Raw genomic sequence first — 18,497 nt, 5'->3', positions numbered from 1 at the left:
GAACATTCTTCATATCTGAACTTAATTGAATTGAAAGACATTGCATCAGAGCAGGTATAATTTACATTTGATAAAGGGATAGTTTCAAGGACCTTATTTTTTTGAAACTTTTCATTTTGAGAAAAGAATATTTTAATAATGCTGTTGTCTTCCTTTTGTGGGGGAAGGGAGGATAGTTTTCATAGAAATGTCAACAAAGGTTTGTATATAAACATTAAGGATTATATGTTGTGTCGCTTTCACATTTTCTAGTATTTTATATAAAACCAGGGATGCTATAAGGAGTCAGATGTAAAAATTACTTCTTGAAAACTTCTAGATTAATAGTAGTTTTATATTTTCTCTTTAGGTACCATTTTTAACTCATTCAATCCTTATAAAAGCACTGCAGAGGTTACTATCCCCAGCTCACAGAGAAGGAGATGGAGACCGAAAGGGGAACACCTACGCAAGGTCATAGCGTCACAGGGGGTAGAGGTGGAGTTCAAACCAGGCAGTCTAGCATTCGTTTGGCTTTTCAGGAGCACTATGCTTGTTCTTTTAAGATTATAAATGTATACTCTATAAGGGGCATATTATATTCTCTTTAGCCTAAATCCCACATAAACATTGGGCATTAGGTACTCTCTTTGGACTGCAGTGTTTATTATAGCGTTCCTGAACTAATTTTGTAATGTGTATTACTATTGAAATAAAAAAATCCCAAGTTACCTGTTTTTGCACAATTTTTATGACAGGTTTATTTTTGTATATATTTTTATATTGGTTGTATACTAGATGCTTTTAAAAATATATTTCTTGGTCTGTCTAGGTAGAGGTTTATCGATTTATTGTTTTTCCAAAATGTAACTTTTAGTTTCATTGATTTTTTTTTTTTTGTAGTTTGTTCTCAGTTTCTTCTTTGCTCTTTTTTTTTTTTTTCCACAGAGACAGAGAGAGGGACAGATATGGACAGACAGGCAGGAAGGGAGAGAGATGAGTAGCATCAGTTTTTTGTTGTGGCACCTTAGTTGTTCACTGATTGCTTTCTCATATGTGCCTTGACTGGGGGGGGGGGGGTACAGCAGAGCAAGTGACCCCTTGCTCAAGCCAGCAAACTTGGGCTGAAGCCAGTGACCTTGGGGTCGCATCTGTGATCCCACACTCAAGCCAGTGACCCCACACTCAAGCTGGTGAGCCTGTACTCAAGTCAGATGAGCCCGCACTCAAGCTGGATGAGCTCGCACTCAAGCAGGCGACTGCGGAGTTTCAAACTTGGGTCCTCCGTGTCCCAGTTCAATGCTCTATCCACTGCCAGATCAGGCTCTTCTTTGCTCTTATCTATTTCTCCTAGTGGTTCTGGATTTAATTTGCTCTCCATTTTATAGTTTCTTAATATGGAAGCTTGGACTGATTTGAAACTTTCTTTTCCAATATAAGATTTAATACTTGAGATTCCTCATTACACACTGCTTGGAGGGAATTTTGAGATGTGCTTTTATTTTCATTTGGTTCAAAATATTTTCTAATTCTTGTGATTTTTTCTTTGACCCATGGGTTATTTATAGGTGTATTTTTAAATTTGAAAATATTTGAGGATTTTTCAAATACCATTCTCTTACTGATTTCTAGTTTGTTGTATTTCTAGAACATACTGTATATTTCTGCCAATGTAAGAGATGTCCAAACCTGTAAGAATTTTTATGGGTTTATTTGAGCCAAACTGAAGACAATTACTGGGAAGCAAAATCTCAACGGATTGAGAAAATGCTCCAGAGAATGGCAGTTCACCACTTACTTTATACCTCAGAATCAAAGGGGGAGATGTAAGGGGTCACATGAAATTCATTGGTGATTATGGAGACAGGAGAAAGCAAAGTGGGAAAATCTCTAGGATTGGATATAAGGTAAAACTAATAGACAAATATTTTACATAGGCAGGTATAGGATAGTTAACTATACTCACAAAAATAGGGGATATTTCAGAACAAATATGAAGCGATAAAGTATCCCCTAATTTTTGTGAGCAGTACATTAATGTGATAATGAGGGGATTTGTGGTCTGGAAAAGGTTACTCTTACATTTCAAAGGCATTTTACTCTTATACAGGGGGTCCTCGGGTTACAACAGTCTCCACATACAACGTTTTGAGTTTATGGTGCTCACTCCCATAAAAACTTTAAAAAATTGAGATGTGAGTGTTTCGGCTTACACCATTAGCATCGTACTGACGGACTGTGGGCAAACTAGTTTGGTTGTGCAAGGCGGAAGAATATGCAGTAACGCAGCGTATGAGTGAGGGAGTTGGCATCTGCCAGTACTCTTGCACCAGTTTGGACTGTTAAAAGTGCAAGTGTTCCGTTTGTGTTGCTTTGATTGGCGACTTTGCCTGGGATGAAGTGAGGCAAACAATCTTAAATGGGTGGAAAAAACTGTGTCCCCAGTTTGTGTATGACTTCCATGGCTTTGAGGAGTCAGTGGAGGCTGTAACAGAGAAGGTTGTTGTCATGGGTAAACAGCTTCATTTGGAGGTGGAGGATGAGGATGTCACAGAGCTACAGGCATCACATGGAGAGGAGCTGTCTGCTGAGGACCTCATTCAGCTGGAGAAGCAGCTGACTGAAGAGAAAGACATAGAAACACCAGAACCCAAGAGATTTACTACCAAGGGTTTGGCAGAATGTTTTCTATGGTAGAGGATGGGTTGGCAAAATTTCAGGTTGAGAACCCAGCGATGACAGATTCAGTAAGGATCTGTCTACAGAGCTATAATGGATGCCTTGCAATGCTATAGGCAGATTTTGGAAGAGAAGTAGTCATCAATCTTCCAGACTAGCCTGGAACAATTCTTTGAGAAGGTAGAGAGGCCTGCAACAGATCTGGTACCCTCTATATCAGCTGCTTCTCGAGATGAAACACCCGTAGTACAGGTAGAATCATCTCTAGTGTCTCCTGCATGTTCCAATCCTGATCCACCTGACCCAGTATCTCCAGCACCTTCTGCAGGTTCTCCTGCCTCTCCAGCTTCCTCCTCCCATTAGGTTACTCTCTCCCACCTTGCAATGCCCCTTCCAGTGTGCAAGCAAGCCAACCACAGGAATAAAGGTAAGGAGTATTTTTTTACACTCATTTTCTGTTAATGTAATTCAGTGTATTTATGTTCTTTTCCTTTTTCTGTGGCTTAGATGGGTATTTATGTCCTAGATTATGATTTTGTAACTATTAGAATTGGTAAGTGACTTCTAGGGTGTGTTTTGACTTAAACCAAAATTCAGGTTACATCATTGTTGTAGAAACGGAACTGTGTTGTAATCCGAGGACCCCCTGTATTTTAAAAGTATGTTATAGGGTCTGACCAGGCGGTGGCGCAATGGATAGAGCGTCGGACTGGGACGCGGAGGACCCAGGTTCGAGACCCTGAGGTCGCCAGCTTGAGTGCGGGCTCATCAAGTATGTTACAGGTATGTTATTTTAGATATAAAAGACCAGGCTCAGTTAAGGTAAACATTAATTTTTGTTAGAGAAAATACCACTCTAGAACATGACTATCTGCCATGAACTGCTTTTAGTTAGAAAATTTTAATTTCAGTCCATCCTATGTGGTTACCTTAGGTCTTTGAGTTTGTATAGCCCCTTTTTCATCACATTTCAGTTCTTTAAATTTGTTAAACTTTGCATTATGGTCCAGGATATGGTTTATCTTGATGATTATTCCATGTGTAGTTGAAAAGAGTTTGTATTTTGCTATTATTGGATGGAGTACTTCTTATAAATGTTAAGTTGGTCTAATTGGTTGATAGTGTTGTTCAGGTCTTTTATATTCTTATTAATTTTCAACCTACTTTTTCTACATTACTGAGAGGAATGTTTTACATTGCTGAGAAAGGAGTGTTGAATTGTGGGGGGGGGGTTCACCTTATTTCTAACAATTTGCTTTATGCATTTTAAAGATCTTGTTCGATGTATATATATTTAGGAATATGATTTCTTGGAAAATTGATCTCTTTATTCATATTATATTTTTGTTCTTTATCCCTTGTAATTTTTCTTGCTCTGAAGTTATATCAATTTAGTTATTTCAGCTAATTTACTTATTTACCCGATATAACTACTTAAGTTTTCTTTAATGTTTGAAAGGTCTATGGCCCTGGTCAGTGGCTCAGTGGATAGAGTGTTGGTCCAGCATATGGGCATCCCCTGTTTGATTCCCGGCCAGGGCACACAGGAGAAGCAACCATCTGCTTCTCTCCCCCTTCTCTCCCTCTTCTCCTCCTGCAGCCAATGGCTCAGTTGGTTCTAGCGTGACCCCGGGCACTGAGGATGGCTCAGTTGGTCTGAGCATGTTAGCCTCAAAGCTAAAATAGCTTGGTACTCAAGCATTGACCCAGACAGTGTTGTCAGTGGATCCCAGTCAGGGCGCATGTGGGAATCTGTCTATTTCCCTTCCTCTCACTTAAAAAAAAGAAATTGAGAGGTCTATATATTTTTACCATTTTACTTTTAGTCTACTTGTTAATCCTAATCCGGAGGGAACCGAAACATTGACACGAACAAAGTCTGTCCATTACACACCAAAGCTTTATTGTCTAGCTTGGCCAAGCGGCAGCAACTCCGACAGAAATCTGAAGGAGAGCGCCGGCCCTTTGTTTTACCTAGTTTTTATAGTTTTGTAAGTGGGAAGTACAGAAGCAAAAATTGTAATTAGGAGCCCCTTACCACTATTGGTTATAGTCATATGTCCTTTAACATGATAGGACCACGTTCAATTTGCAAGTCATACATTATTTTGGAGAAAACAAAATTTACAAGTCAACACAATGGCAGAAAGATATCTTTTTACATATTAAAAGGCTTTCCCATATTATCTAGTGTTCATCTGCTATCTCTCTGTCCAGAGTCACATGTGTTAACTACACGCATTTACATAGGAGAGGTAGTTTCCGTGGGGACAAATGCCCGCAAATGGCTCATAGTTATAAGAAAAGGTTTATTTTGGCTTTTCTCTCCCTGCTCCTGGCTAGCCATTCACCCCTTTCCCCACAGGTGTGGTGGAATGTCTGGGAATCCATGTTTTCCTCCCCTTTGCATTTACAATACAATGCCAAGGGCCATCCTGACTATGCCAGTCACACAGTACAGAGACTATTCTCACAATTTCTCTGCACACCTTAACCCAAATTAATAAAATGTTCTCCAAGCCTCTTAAAATATTAATATTAATTCTGTAGTTTTTGGTACTTTACAACACCTGCGGGCGAAGTGGCTCAGTGGCTCCTCATACTTATATCCTTATTTATGTTTTTCTTATATAAACAGCTTAGAGTTGGATTTGGATTACCTGACAATTTGTCTTTTAATTGCTATTTTTGGGGTGTTTACATTTAATGTAAGTATTGATAGACTTGGATTAAGATAATTTTTCAAGTATTTGTATTAGTTTCTTTTAACTCTTCATTTAGATTAATTAAGGTTTTTGTTTTTTTTAATAATGCCATTTTATTTCTATTGGCTTATTTATATCTTTAAAATTTTTTATAGTAGTACCTTAGAGTAAACAGTGACATAACCTGAATTTTGGTGTAAGTTGAAACACCTTAGCCCAAGTCACTTACCTATCCAACCACTGTTGTAAAATCATAATCTAGAACATAAAAAACACAACTAAGCCACAAAGGAAAAGAACATAAATAGACTGTATATCCCCATGTATAGGATGATCCCATGTATAAGACGCACCTTAATTTTGGGGCCCAAAATTTAAAAAAACAAATGTATTATATAAAGTTATTGAACTCAAGTTTAATTTATCATAAAATCCATACAACTCCTCATCACTGTCAAAACTCCCATCCATTAGTTTGCCCTCATCTGTGTCTGATGACGAATCACTGCCTTCAACAATGAGCGCAAAAACAAGAATGAAACAGCGAGAAATGCAAGTGAAAAACCTACAACCACTGTATAAGACCCACCCAGTTTTTAGCAATTTTTAAAAAGTGCATCTTATGCACAGGTAAATGCAGTATGTCAAGACTGCTGTAACCAGAGGACCCCAGGTGCGAGCGTGTGTGTGTGTAATCAGAGCCTATGTTCAAATAATAGATACTACTTTACTACAAGTTTATGGGTTGTCTTTATTTTATTTTATTTTATTTATTTTTTTTTTTTTCTTTTTCTGAAGCTGGAAATAGGGAGAGACAGTCAGACAGACTCCCGCATGCGCCCGACCGGGATCCACCCGGCACGCCCACCAGGGGCACGCTCTGCCCACCAGGGGGCGATGCTCTGCCCATCCTGGGCGTCACCATGTTGTGACCAGAGCCACTCCAGCGCCTGGGGCAGAGGCCACAGAGCCATCCCCAGCGCCCGGGCCATCTTTGCTCCAATGGAGCCTAGGCTGCGGGAGGGGAAGAGAGAGACAGAGAGGGAAAGCGCGGCAGAGGAGTGGAGAAGCAAATGGGCGCTTCTCCTGTGTGCCCTGGCCGGGAATCGAACCCGGGTCCTCCGCACGCTAGGCCGACGCTCTACCGCTGAGCCAACCGGCCAGGGCCGTCTTTATTTTCTTAGTGGTGCTTTCGGAAGAACAGAATTTTAATTTTGATGAAGTGCAGTTTATCAAGAATTTCTTCTATAGATTATGCTTTCATCATATCTAAAAAATCTTTGCTTAATTGAAAATTCTAAAGATTTTCTTCTGTTTTCTTTTAGGAATGTTGTTTTAGCTCTTATCATTTAAGTGTATGGTCTATATTGAATTAATTTTAATCTTTGGTTGAGGTGTAAGAGTTGAAGTTCTTTGGTACCTTTTGTTCTATGTTGTATGGTCTATACTGAATTAATTTTAATCTTTGGTTGAGGTGTAAGAGTTGAAGTTCTTTGGTACCTTTTGTTCTATGTGAGAGATATGGAGAAGAAATCAGGCCCGGGGAGGGGGGGCTTTGTGTCTTTCTTGCAACTGATGCTGTTCTCCAGGAGACCACAAAGGACACTTTCTCATGTTCCCACTCTCCGGTTTTTTGTTGTTTTGTTTCTTGTGAACTTCCTGTCCTTGGAGAAGAGCTTGTGAGTGAGTGTGAATTCTTTATTTGTCTTTGGCCCCAGGGTGTTAATACTCTTGTTAGCCTATGCTCAGCTTTTAGTAATTAGTTAAAAATTTTAGCTGAGTTCTTCTTACCATTCATTGTATATGTTTTAGGTTTCTCTCAGACTTTGGGTTAGTTGGCCCTGTAACCAAGAACTGGGGTGAATTTGCAGATTGTATTGTATTCATTATTGTAAGGGTAGAAGCAATACTCTTCAGCTTTCTATACTTTATTATTATTGTTGTTGTTGTTATTATTATTATGCAGTGGTTAAAAGCAGCACCAATTTGTTATCTCTTGACTCTCTAGGTAAGAAGCCCAGGTATGTCACAGCTGGTTCCTTTTCTCTGGTCTTCTAAGGTTGAAATCCTCATGCCAACTATACTGAGTTCTTGTCCGGAGCCTGGAGAAAAGAATCTGCTTCCCAGATCATTTAATCATTTAGGTTTCTGGCATCATTCAGTTCCCTGCATCTGGAAAACCGAGGTGCCATTGCCTTGCTGCCTCTAGCCAAAGGCTCCAGGTTCTTAGGATACACTTTCCTGCAGTGTGGCTCCATTCATATTCAAAACAGGATCTTCCTTCTGTCAAAAACTCTCAGGCTCTGACTTGACTGGCAAGTCAGCTTTCTGCATTTTAAAGTGGGAAATCTGGAAATCTAGGTTGCTTCTTATTCTTGAGATAAATGTTCATTCAGAAAAATGCTGAATTTTTAAACAAGTTTTATTGTGAAAATTTAAACATAGAAGAGAAAATAAAAAGAACTCATGTACTTATGAATCACTCACTACCTCGCTTCCACAGTTACCACCGATATTTTCATTTTTTCTTATATGCTTTGTTTACTTAATAATGAACATTGCAATAAGTTTATGTAAGTCTGCTTTTTAAAGATGTAATATATAACCATTTTCTTTTTTCTTAATATTTTGTTATGTAGGTCATATCCACACCTAGTTTAAAAAATAGAACACTACTAGTATCTTAAAGACCTCTCTGTGACACTTAGCCATTTTCATTTAATCCCAGCTTCATACCCTAATTTTGTATTAATCATTTCCATGATTTATTATATTTGTCTTTGATATTTATGTAAATAGAATCATACTATCTATATTATTCTGTTTTGCTTTTTTCACAAAGTATTACACTTTTGAATTTCATTTATTCATTCTGTTGCATCTAGTAGTGGTTAATTAACTTTCACTATTATATAGTATTTTATATGCAAATACAACACTTTCTATTCTCTTGTCAGGGAACATTTTGGTTGTGTCTGGAATTTTACTATTGTAAAAAGTGTTGCTTATGAACAGTCCTGTTTATATCTCCTGATATACATGTACAGAAAATTCTTCCAATGTGTATATGTAGGAGTGTAATTGCTGGGTTGTTGGGTATGTATGCATTTAATTTTTTTTTTTTTTTTTTTGTATTTCTCTGAAGCTGGAAACGGGGAGAGACAGACAGACTCCCGCATGCGCCCAACCGGGATCCACCCGGCACGCCCACCAGGGGCGATGCTCTGCCCACCAGGGGGCCATGCTCTGCCCCTCTGGGGTATCGCTCTGTCACGACCAGAGCCACTCTAGCGCCTGGGGCAGAGGCCAAGGAGCCATCCCCAGCGCCCGGGCCATCTTTGCTCCAATGGAGCCTCGGCTGCGGGAAGGGAAGAGAGAGACAGAGAGGAAAGAGAGGGGGAGGGGTGGAGAAGCAGATGGGCACTTCTCCTGTGTGCCCTGGCCGGGAATCGAACCCGGGACTTCTGCACGCCAGGCCGACACTCTACCACTGAGCCAACCAGCCAGGGCCTGTATGCATTTAATTTTACTCGGTAATTCCAAGTTGTTTCCCTAAATGTCTGTGCCAATTTACATACTTATACTTATTCACCTCTGTGCCAGTGTATGGAATTAATAGACAAATTTTTTTCCAATTTGATTTTAATTTGCATTTTCCAGGTTAACGGTGTGTGTGTTTATTGGCCATTTTCTTCCTTTTTTGCTTTTTTGCTGTGTGTGAAATGACTGTCAATAGTGGCTTTGCCTTTTTTTAATTGGTTGTTTGTCTATTCTTAGTGATTTCTGGGAGTCCTATTTGGATTATAGATATTAATGCCTTTCCTTGGTTATAAATATTACAAGTATCTCCTCGTTTGTGGTTTGTCTTTTCATTCCTTCTATGGTGTGTTCTGATATACAGAAGTTCTTAATTCTTATATAATGTAAGGCCAGGGACCACCGCCATCACAGCCAGGCACATGCAGATTCCCATTAGATTCTGACAGATGGTAGAGAAACTAGAAAAACAGCCAAGCCAAAAACTGGTGGGCCATGCCTTTATTCTAGCCTCACAACCGGCTAGCAAGTAAAAACAGGTCACCAAAACCCACTCCCATGTTCTCCGGTTCCACAACCAGGAGAATCCAGTTTTTCCTAGAATCAAAGGCTCCCCCACCAGCCTCAGTCCCCTCTGGTTCTCCATCTCCTTCTCTCTGCACAGACTCTGCAAAACATGGCCTCCTTCTTTCTTCTCCTTCTTTCTTCTTCTTAAAATTTTTTGGTGCAAAAACCCCTCCTCCAGCACACATTAGCATAACAAAGCCCCTTCCCAAGCAGGAAGGTAATTATCAGTTTTACAGATCATATATCTGGGAAGCTGCCATTTTTAACAATAAAAGTGAGCAGAATCAAATAACACATTTTACAAACTTATTTGCCCAACATATAGTCAAAGTAATGATCAGTCCCTTCCTTTATGATTTGAACTCTTTGTGCCTTGGTTAGGACATCCTTCCCAATCCTTATAAGTCAGGGTCCAGTTTTTGAGTCCCATCATTTATGGGATTCCAGAATAAGAAGGCCTTAATGTTCATTGAAAATGACTACTAAGCTCTTGAGAGTAATTTTCTGTTGTTTAACCCATCAGGTGGATATAGTCTTAGTATCTAATATGGTTAAGGTGGATATTAGAGTCATAGTGTGATCTTAAGCAAAATATTTCTGTGTATTCTGTGTATTTTAGTGTTCATCTTGTAAGTTTTTGCCAAATTTGCCAACTGAAGGGAAACTTAAAAACTGTACGTCAAAATAATATCAAGGAAGAAAACTTTGTGAAATTCCTAAGCACATTCTGTTTACTTCTCAAAATTTTTGGAAATTTTGACACAAATAGGAAGTTGACATTACATATATTGAGAAAGGCATTATTTTCGACTGCAGAGCACCCCTCTATAAAAGTGTGAAGTGGTTACCAGGGGGAAGGGAACATGGGGGAGGGGAATTGGGAGAGGGTGGGGGAGGGGTGTAAAGAGGAACAAATAAAAGGAGACGGAAAATGATTTGATTTTGATGATGGGTATACAACGTAATCAACAGTTCAAATGCTATAGAAATGTTTACCTGAAACCAATGTACTCTTACTGATCAATGTCACTCTGTTAAAGTTAATTCTCTATATAAAATTTAAAAATTAATTAAAAAACATTAAGGGAAAGAAGTCAAGTCCCTCAAGTACTTCAAGTATGAAGGGTTGTCTTACAAAGGACTAAACTTTACTCACCTGGCTCCTGTGTTTTATACAGTATTTTGATGACAATTCGTGATGATTCCATAGGGCAGGGAGAAGCAGATGGTGGCTTCTCTTGTGTGCCGTAACTGGGAATCGAACCCCAGACTTCTACACACTGGGTGGACACTCTATCACCAAACCAACTGGCCAGGACCTAAATTTTTTATAGATGCATCTGATTGGCTGAACTCAAATAACACCTAGAGCCCTATTTGTTAAGTCTGGAAAATATAGGTTTTAGCTTTCTAGCTTCTGTAGGAGGAGACTCCCTAAAAGGATGCTACAATAAATGTTGAAAAGCAATCCATGTTATTCTTCACCCTGGAAGTTATAAAGCTATATGCCAACATTTTTTTTAATACAAGTTTGTCTTTCATATTAAAGTTATTAATGTATTTTGATCATTTTTTAATGGTGTGAGATAGCTATTTCATTTTATTTTATCAAATAGATAACTAATTTTTCCAGCACTGTTTATTGACCTTACTGACTGGTCTGACTTCTTTCTGCTGATACACAGTCTCAGTGTGCTATCAGTTTGCACGTAGGATTGTTTCTTGGCTATTCTATTGCATTGGTCTATTACATTAGCTATCTTATTTTGCATCAAATGCAAATTCTCTGAATTATTATAATTTGTACCAAGTTTTAATATCTGGTAAGGTAAATCTCCCATCCTATTCTTTACTTTCAGAAATTGAAGTTGGACCTCAGCATGTCTATGTAAACTTAAGAATTCCACCAAAAATTAGATTTTAATTGGGCATGCATTTAATCTCTGAATTATTTGGGGAAGATTGTTAGCTTTATAAAATTGAGTCTTTATATTCCTAAATGTGTCATGCTTTCATATGTGTTCTTCAATAAAATTTTTCCTCCATAGAAGTCTTGAACATCTTTTATTTTCTTATTTGCTCAACTCTTTCTATTTTAGCTATTATAAATCATGCTTTATTGAATTAAAATGGTAAATTAGTGATATAAAGAAATTTCCTTTATTTTTTTGCCTGACCAGGCAGCAGTGCAGTGGGTAGAGTGTCCTACTGGGCTGCAGTGGACCCAGGTTTGAAACCCTGAAGACACTGGCTTGAGTGCGGGCTCAACCAGCTTGAGTGCGGGATTGCTGGTTTGAGCATGGTCTCTGGCTTGAAGCCCAAGGTCACTGGCTTGAACCCAAGGTTGCTGGCTTAAATAAGGGGGCACTTGCTGTGCTGAAGCCTCCCAGTCAAGGCACATATGAGAAAGCAATGAATGAACAACTAAGGAGACTTAAGGAGCTACAATGAAGAATTGATGCTTCTCATCTCTCTCCTTGTCTGTCTGTCCCTATCTGTCCTTCTCTCTGTTCCTTTCTCTGTCTCTGTCACACACACACACAAAAATGTTCTGTATTTTTGTATGAAATCTGACCAGTAACCTGTTCAACCTTTGTAAGTATTCTTTTTGGTTTTCTATGGATAAAGTAATATAATCCCTAGATAATGGTAGTTTTGTTTCTTTTTACATGTTTCCTTTTCTTGTCATATTGTGTTAACTATCACCTTTAAGTTAATGTTAAAAAGGAAGATTCTTTTCTTGTCGATTAATTAAATGGAAATTGACATTTTAAAAATATTGAGTTTCTTAACTCTGCATGATGTTGCAGATGTAAGGGGAGTCAGGTTTGCTAAAGAAATTATGATCATAGAAATGCATTAGTCTCAGAAGCTACTGAGGGTGCCCATTTTATCCCGGTATAGTATTAAAATTGAATTTCCCAATTTAAAACGTGGTAAATCTCCATTTATTTAGATTTTTTTGTGTGTGTATTTCATGAAAGTTTTATATTTTGCTGCATATAGACTATACATATTTTTTCCTTATTATTAGTTCTAGTTTCCTGCTTCTTTGCATACCTGGGAACTTTTGATTTGATGAAAGATGTGAATGTTATCTTTTGGGGCCTGGATATTTTTGTTTTCCTATGAAGATTCTTGAGCTTTGTGCTGGCATGCATACTTAGAAACAGTTTGAGCCTTTTGGATTTTGTTTTTAAGAGTTGTTGGACATGAAAAGAACAGCATTTAGTCTAGGACTAATTATTTTCTCTTCTAGAGATAAGGACCTCCTAAATACACTATCGAAAGTCTTGTGAATTATGAAGTTGTAAAATCTCACTGATGGGAATTAGTGTTGAGGATAGTGCCTATTCCCACTCTTGTATGATCTCTGAACACTGCTCCCTCCAATCCTTTCAAGTGTTCTGCTGGCTTCAACCTCAGGTGGTTTTCCCGTACACAAGCACACATCAGTATTCTGCTAACTACTCATGGGGGACGTCTGCAGATCTCTGCAGTTCTCTTTCTTCTCCACTACTCTGCCCTGTAAACTCTGGCTGCCTTTGTCTTGCTGGACTCTCCCTTCATCCTCCTCAATTTAGGGAGTCTATCTGGCTCCACTTGGGAGATAGACTCCCAAGTGCTATGTCCTGAAAACTCTCAAGGCAACAAACGAAGGGCAGTCAAGAGATTCACTTTATTTCTCATCTCTCAGGGATTGCTGTCCTTTGTTGCCTGGTATCCAATGTCTTGAAATCACTATTTCATATTTTTGCCTGGATTTGTAGGTGTTTCCGTTTGGAGAACGTATCTGGTCCTTATTACTCTTGTCTTGGTTAAAGTTGATATCCAAGTAAGAATATTTTTAATTTTCAAGATTTCAAATTATTCCACATGCAAAGAGTTCTGAGTGTTCGATAATATTGTTTTAAATTCATCTTAAGTGGCATAATCTACTTTTTAAAAAATTTATCTTGGATGATAGTGTTTCTGTTGAGTTTGGGGCCTTACTCTTATGGGGTGGCTTTCTTTATATGTTTGACAATTCTTGATTGTCTTTCTTTGTGTTTTGAGAATTGCTATACATTTCTTTGTGGATGCTAGTCATTCAACTCACCTGCTTCTTCTCATTTTCCGTGATACGCTTTTACATAGAATTTGGTGGCAGTTTGTCTTGTGGGTGTGTTTTCCTCATCCTTGGGATTAGTTGTTACTTGTATACTTGACTGTCTCTCTCAGCCCAGATCGGTGCTCACAACATCGTCCTGAGAGCAAATACTGCTGCTGCGCATCTGCTTCTGAGCAGAGGCTGGAGGTGGAAGAGGGGCCCATCAGCCTAGCTGCTCTGAATTTATTTTCTTACTTAATCATGTGAATGCCTAGGATTCCTTCTTGCTCTTTGTATAAGGTGCCACTGACCTTGAATTCTTGCCATTAAAAAATATTTTTCTCCCTGGCCGGTTGGCTCAGCGGTAGAGCGTCGGCCTAGCGTGCGGAGGACCCAGGTTCGATTCCCGGCCAGGGCACACAGGAGAAGCGCCCATTTGCTTCTCCACCCCTCCGCCGCGCTTTCCTCTCTGTCTCTCTCTTCCCCTCCCGCAGCCAAGGCTCCATTGGAGCAAAGATGGCCCGGGCGCTGGGGATGGCTCTGTGGCCTCTGCCCCAGGCGCTAGAGTGGCTCTGGTCGCAACATGGCGACGCCCAGGATGGGCAGAGCATCGCCCCCTGGTGGGCAGAGCGTGCCCCTGGTGGGCGTGCCGGGTGGATCCCGGTCGGGCGCATGCGGGAGTCTGTCAGACTGTCTCTCCCTGTTTCCAGCTTCAGAAAAATGAAAAAAAAAAAAAATTTAAAAAAAATTTTTTTCCCATTGATTTGAGAGAAACAGAGAGAGGGGAAACAGTAAGAGAGAGGCATCAACTCATTGTTCCACTTAGTTGTTCCATTTAGTTGTGTACTCATTGATTGTTTCTCATATGTGCCCTGACTAGGGATTGAACTTGCAAACCTATGACCTTGGTGTACTGGAAAGATGCTTTTCCACTGAGCCACCTAGCCAGGGCCTCTTGCCATTTTTTTTGTGATAATATTCTACTACTACTTGGAACTTTGGTTTCCTCCAAACTTATTTTTATGTAGATCTTGTGCCATTTGCATTATTATTATAATTTATTTATTTATTATTTTTTTAAATCAGGAATTCTTCAGAATTTCTGCCCCTCTGATAACCCTTTTCCTTGTTTTCCACCATTGTTACAGACAAGTTTTCAAAAATGTATATCTTTTCTGACACCTTGGGCTATAGAGGAGGAGATGTTCAATGATTGTATGATGTTTCATTGTGTACCTTATGGTACACACCCATAGTTTATTAGCCCTTATTAATGAGAGATGAAATGATTTATAGTGTATAAAAGTGATATTATAATGAATGTTCTTAAATATATATCTTTATTATGTAAATTTTTCTGAAGGATAAATTTCTTATTTTTTCTCTTCTTTTTCCAAGTGAGAGGAGGGGATAGAGAGACGAACTCCTACATATACCCCAACCAGGATCCACTTGGCATCTTCCGTCTGGGGCCAATGCTCTGCCTATCTGGGACCATGCTCGCAACAGAGCTATTTTTAGTGCCTGAGTTGGAGGCTCCACAAAGCCATTCTCAGAGCCCAGGGTGATGTGCTCAAACCAATTGAGCCATGAATGTGGGAGGAGAAGAGGGAGAGGAAGGTAAGGGGGGGAAAGCCGATGGTTGCTTTTCCTGTGTACCCTGACCAGAAATCAAACCTGGGACATCCACACATCAGGCCAATGCTTTACTACTGAACCAACCAGCATCAGCTGATAAATTTCTAGTGGCAGAAATTTTCTGTCAAAGGCTGTGTGTTTCTTGAATTTGATAAATTTTAAAAGTAGATATTGTTAAATTATTTTTCTAAAAAGTATATTTACATTTTTCCAAACTTTTAGAATGTACAATATCATGAGTGAACCAAAATGCAAACAATAGACTGAGTATTATGATGTGTGAATGTGGGTTCAGCAGTTGTAACAAATTTAGCACTCTGGTAGGGGATCTTGGTAATGAGGGGAAATTATATATATCTATGTGTGGGGACAAGAAGTATGTGGAAGTTTCTGCATCTTCCTTTCAATTTTGCTGTGAACCTAAAATTACTCTAAAAATAGTCTTAATTTTTAAAAAGTATATTTATTTAGTAGACATATGCTGTTTGCAGTTTTAATTTTTTAAAAACATTAAATGATTTATTATTCACAATATGTAATTATGATGTAATATTATCCTAATTTTAGAGATGAGAAAATTTGGGAGGCACAGGGAGATTGAGAAATTTGTTCAATGCTTTGGCCAGATAACTCAGTTGGTTTGAGCGACATTGTGCTACACCAAGGTTATAGGTTCCACCCCTCGTTAGGGCACATACAAGAATCAACACATGAATGCATAAATAAGCAATGACCAACAAATTGATGTTTCTCTCTCTCCCTCTCTTCTGAAATCAATCAATCAATTTTTTTTTAAAGAAATTTGTTCAAGGTCACATAACTTTTATATCAATTTACAGTCTCACAAAATTGATTTACCATGAAATATTTAAATATTTGCTAATAATCTCATTACTCTTTGATTTTGTATCTTTAGTTATATACATGAGGTTAAACGTATTTCCATATCTTTATTGGTTATTTGAAATCTCTAGTTTTGTACATTGCCAATTGAATGGGTTTTATTTATTTATTTATTTATTTACTTATTTATTTATTGAGAGAGACAAGGAGAAAGAGAGACAAGAACATCTAGTTGCTCCTGTTTGTGCCCTGATTGAGAAATTGAACCAGCAACCTCCGTGCTCCGGGATGACACTCCAACAAACTGAACTATCTGGCCTGGGCTTACTGTATTTCCCCATGTATAAGACACTCCCATGTGTAAGAACCACATTAATTTGGGGGCCCAAAATTTGAAAAAATATATATTACATAAAGTTATTGAACTCATGTTTTATTCATCATAAAATTCATACAACCCCTCATCACTGTCAAAACTCCCATCCATTAGCTTGTCCTCATCTGTGTCTGATGCTGATAAAGAATCATTGTCCTCAACAATGAGCACAAAAAGAAGCATGAAAAAGTGGGAAATGCTACAACCACTGTATAAGATGCACCCAAGTTTTAGACACCAAAATTTTTAAAAAAGCTGTGTCTTATATATTACCTGGGGAAATATGGTAATTTTTATTGAGACAGAGAGAGGAAAGGAGAGAGAGGGGCAGGGGAAGGAAAGCATTTATTTGTTGTTTCACTCAGTTGTGCACTCTGGTTCCTTTCTGTGTGTGACCTGACCAGAGATCGAATCCTCAACCTTATTGTTTTGGGACGACGCTCTTAATTGACTGATTCTAACTGGCTAGGGCCTATTTCTTTTCCTTATAGATTGATGTGTGATTTTTGTATGTATAAATTAACCCATTGTTTTCATAGATGTTGTGGATATTTATCCTCACCTTGCCATTTGCTTTTGACTTTATTTTTCCCAGTAGTAAGTTAAAAAAAATTTAAGTATATTGAGCTATATTATTCTTTTCTATTATGCTTTCAGATTTGTGTACGTGCTTCTATCTGGAAATCATCTTGAAGCAAGAAATAAAAAAGTTAAGAATCTGGCTTTATTGTTTGTTTGTATGATTATTTATTTACTTTAATGAAATGGCTAGCCTGTTGTCTCAACACCATTTTATGAGTTCACTGATTAGAAATGCCATATCTATTATACTAAATTCCAATTTGAAAAATTTTACCCAAATATTACAGTAACTTTAGCAATTATAATAAGTTATAGTATTTCTTATTACATGGATTATCAGTTTTTCAATAATTAAAATACAATAGAATATAATTAATAGTGAAATTTCATCAGGCATAATTTAATTTCTTTCTTTCTCTCTCATGCTTCCATCCTCCCTCCCTCCCACCTCCCTCCCTCCCTTCCTCTCCTCTTTCCTTTCTTTTCTTCTTCTTTCCTTTTATAAATATTTTTAAGTGAGAGGAGGAGAGATAGACTCCCAATGCACCCCCACTGGGATCCACCTGGCAACACCTGTCTGGGGTCAATGCTTGAATCAGTCGAGCTATGCTTAGTGTTCTAGGTTGATGCTTGGACCATCTGAGCTATTCTCAGTGCCTGCTGATGCTCAAACCAATTGAGTCACTGGCTGCAAGATGGGAAGAGAGAGAGAAGAAGGAGAGGGAGATGAAGAGAAGCAGATGGTTCCTTCTCATATGTGCCCTGACTGGGGATCAAGCCTGGGATGTTTGCATGCTGGGCTGTCGGAGACAGGCTATAAGCTGACAAAATCCTTACAGCCTAGGCTAGCGCTTAGTTTAAGACTAAGATCTTCTCCTGCCTTCTAATACCAAGATCTTCCACACACCCTTATAATACTAAGATCTTCTCAGCACCCTTTTCAAAACTAAGCTTTTCCCCACATCCTTGACTGTTGCATGATGTGGGATGGTGCACTCTTTTGAGGAATTCTATTTATGCCTCAGATAAGTGGCTTTGTATCAGAGACTTCCTTATTTGTATATTGGCTTAAAAGCTTTAATTGTCTATGCTATATAATAAAGCAAGACCGGGGGCTCTAGCTCTCTCTGATCTTGCCATCAGTATTGCAGAGGCCTCCCAATCCCATCCTCCTTTTTCAGTGAGTCTATTTTCTTAATTCTTCACAGTTCTCCCTTAGGACTCGGAATTACTAGCTGTGCTGGTTCGCAGCACTGGGACAATGCTCTATCCACTGAGCAAACTGGCCAGGGCAAGAGTTACATAATTTCTAATAAAACTTTATGTTTACATCCCCCAAAATGTTTATTTTCAGTCATTCTGTAAACACCTTTAGTTTGCCAGGGATTGTGCGAAGTAAATACTTTGAATAAAGATCTACTGACTAGTTCCCAGCCCCTTATCTCCATGTTCTTGCTTATTGAGCATATGGTAGGTACTTAAAAAATACTTATTGAGTCCA

General features: G+C 38.6%; 1 non-coding gene across 1 annotated transcript; it reads left to right on the top strand.

The window, feature by feature from the left end:
* The first annotated feature begins 12,237 nt into the window (after positions 1 to 12,237).
* Positions 12,238 to 12,373, top strand: LOC136307186 (small nucleolar RNA SNORA66). Its single transcript, XR_010725857.1, has one exon. It is a non-coding gene; the product is annotated as a small nucleolar RNA SNORA66 (small nucleolar RNA).
* Positions 12,374 to 18,497: the final 6,124 nt, after the last annotated feature.

The sequence above is a fragment of the Saccopteryx bilineata genome, chromosome 5, assembly GCF_036850765.1.
Source record: "Saccopteryx bilineata isolate mSacBil1 chromosome 5, mSacBil1_pri_phased_curated, whole genome shotgun sequence".
NCBI lineage: Eukaryota > Metazoa > Chordata > Mammalia > Chiroptera > Emballonuridae > Saccopteryx > Saccopteryx bilineata.
This window is presented reverse-complemented; position numbering and strand designations above follow the sequence as displayed.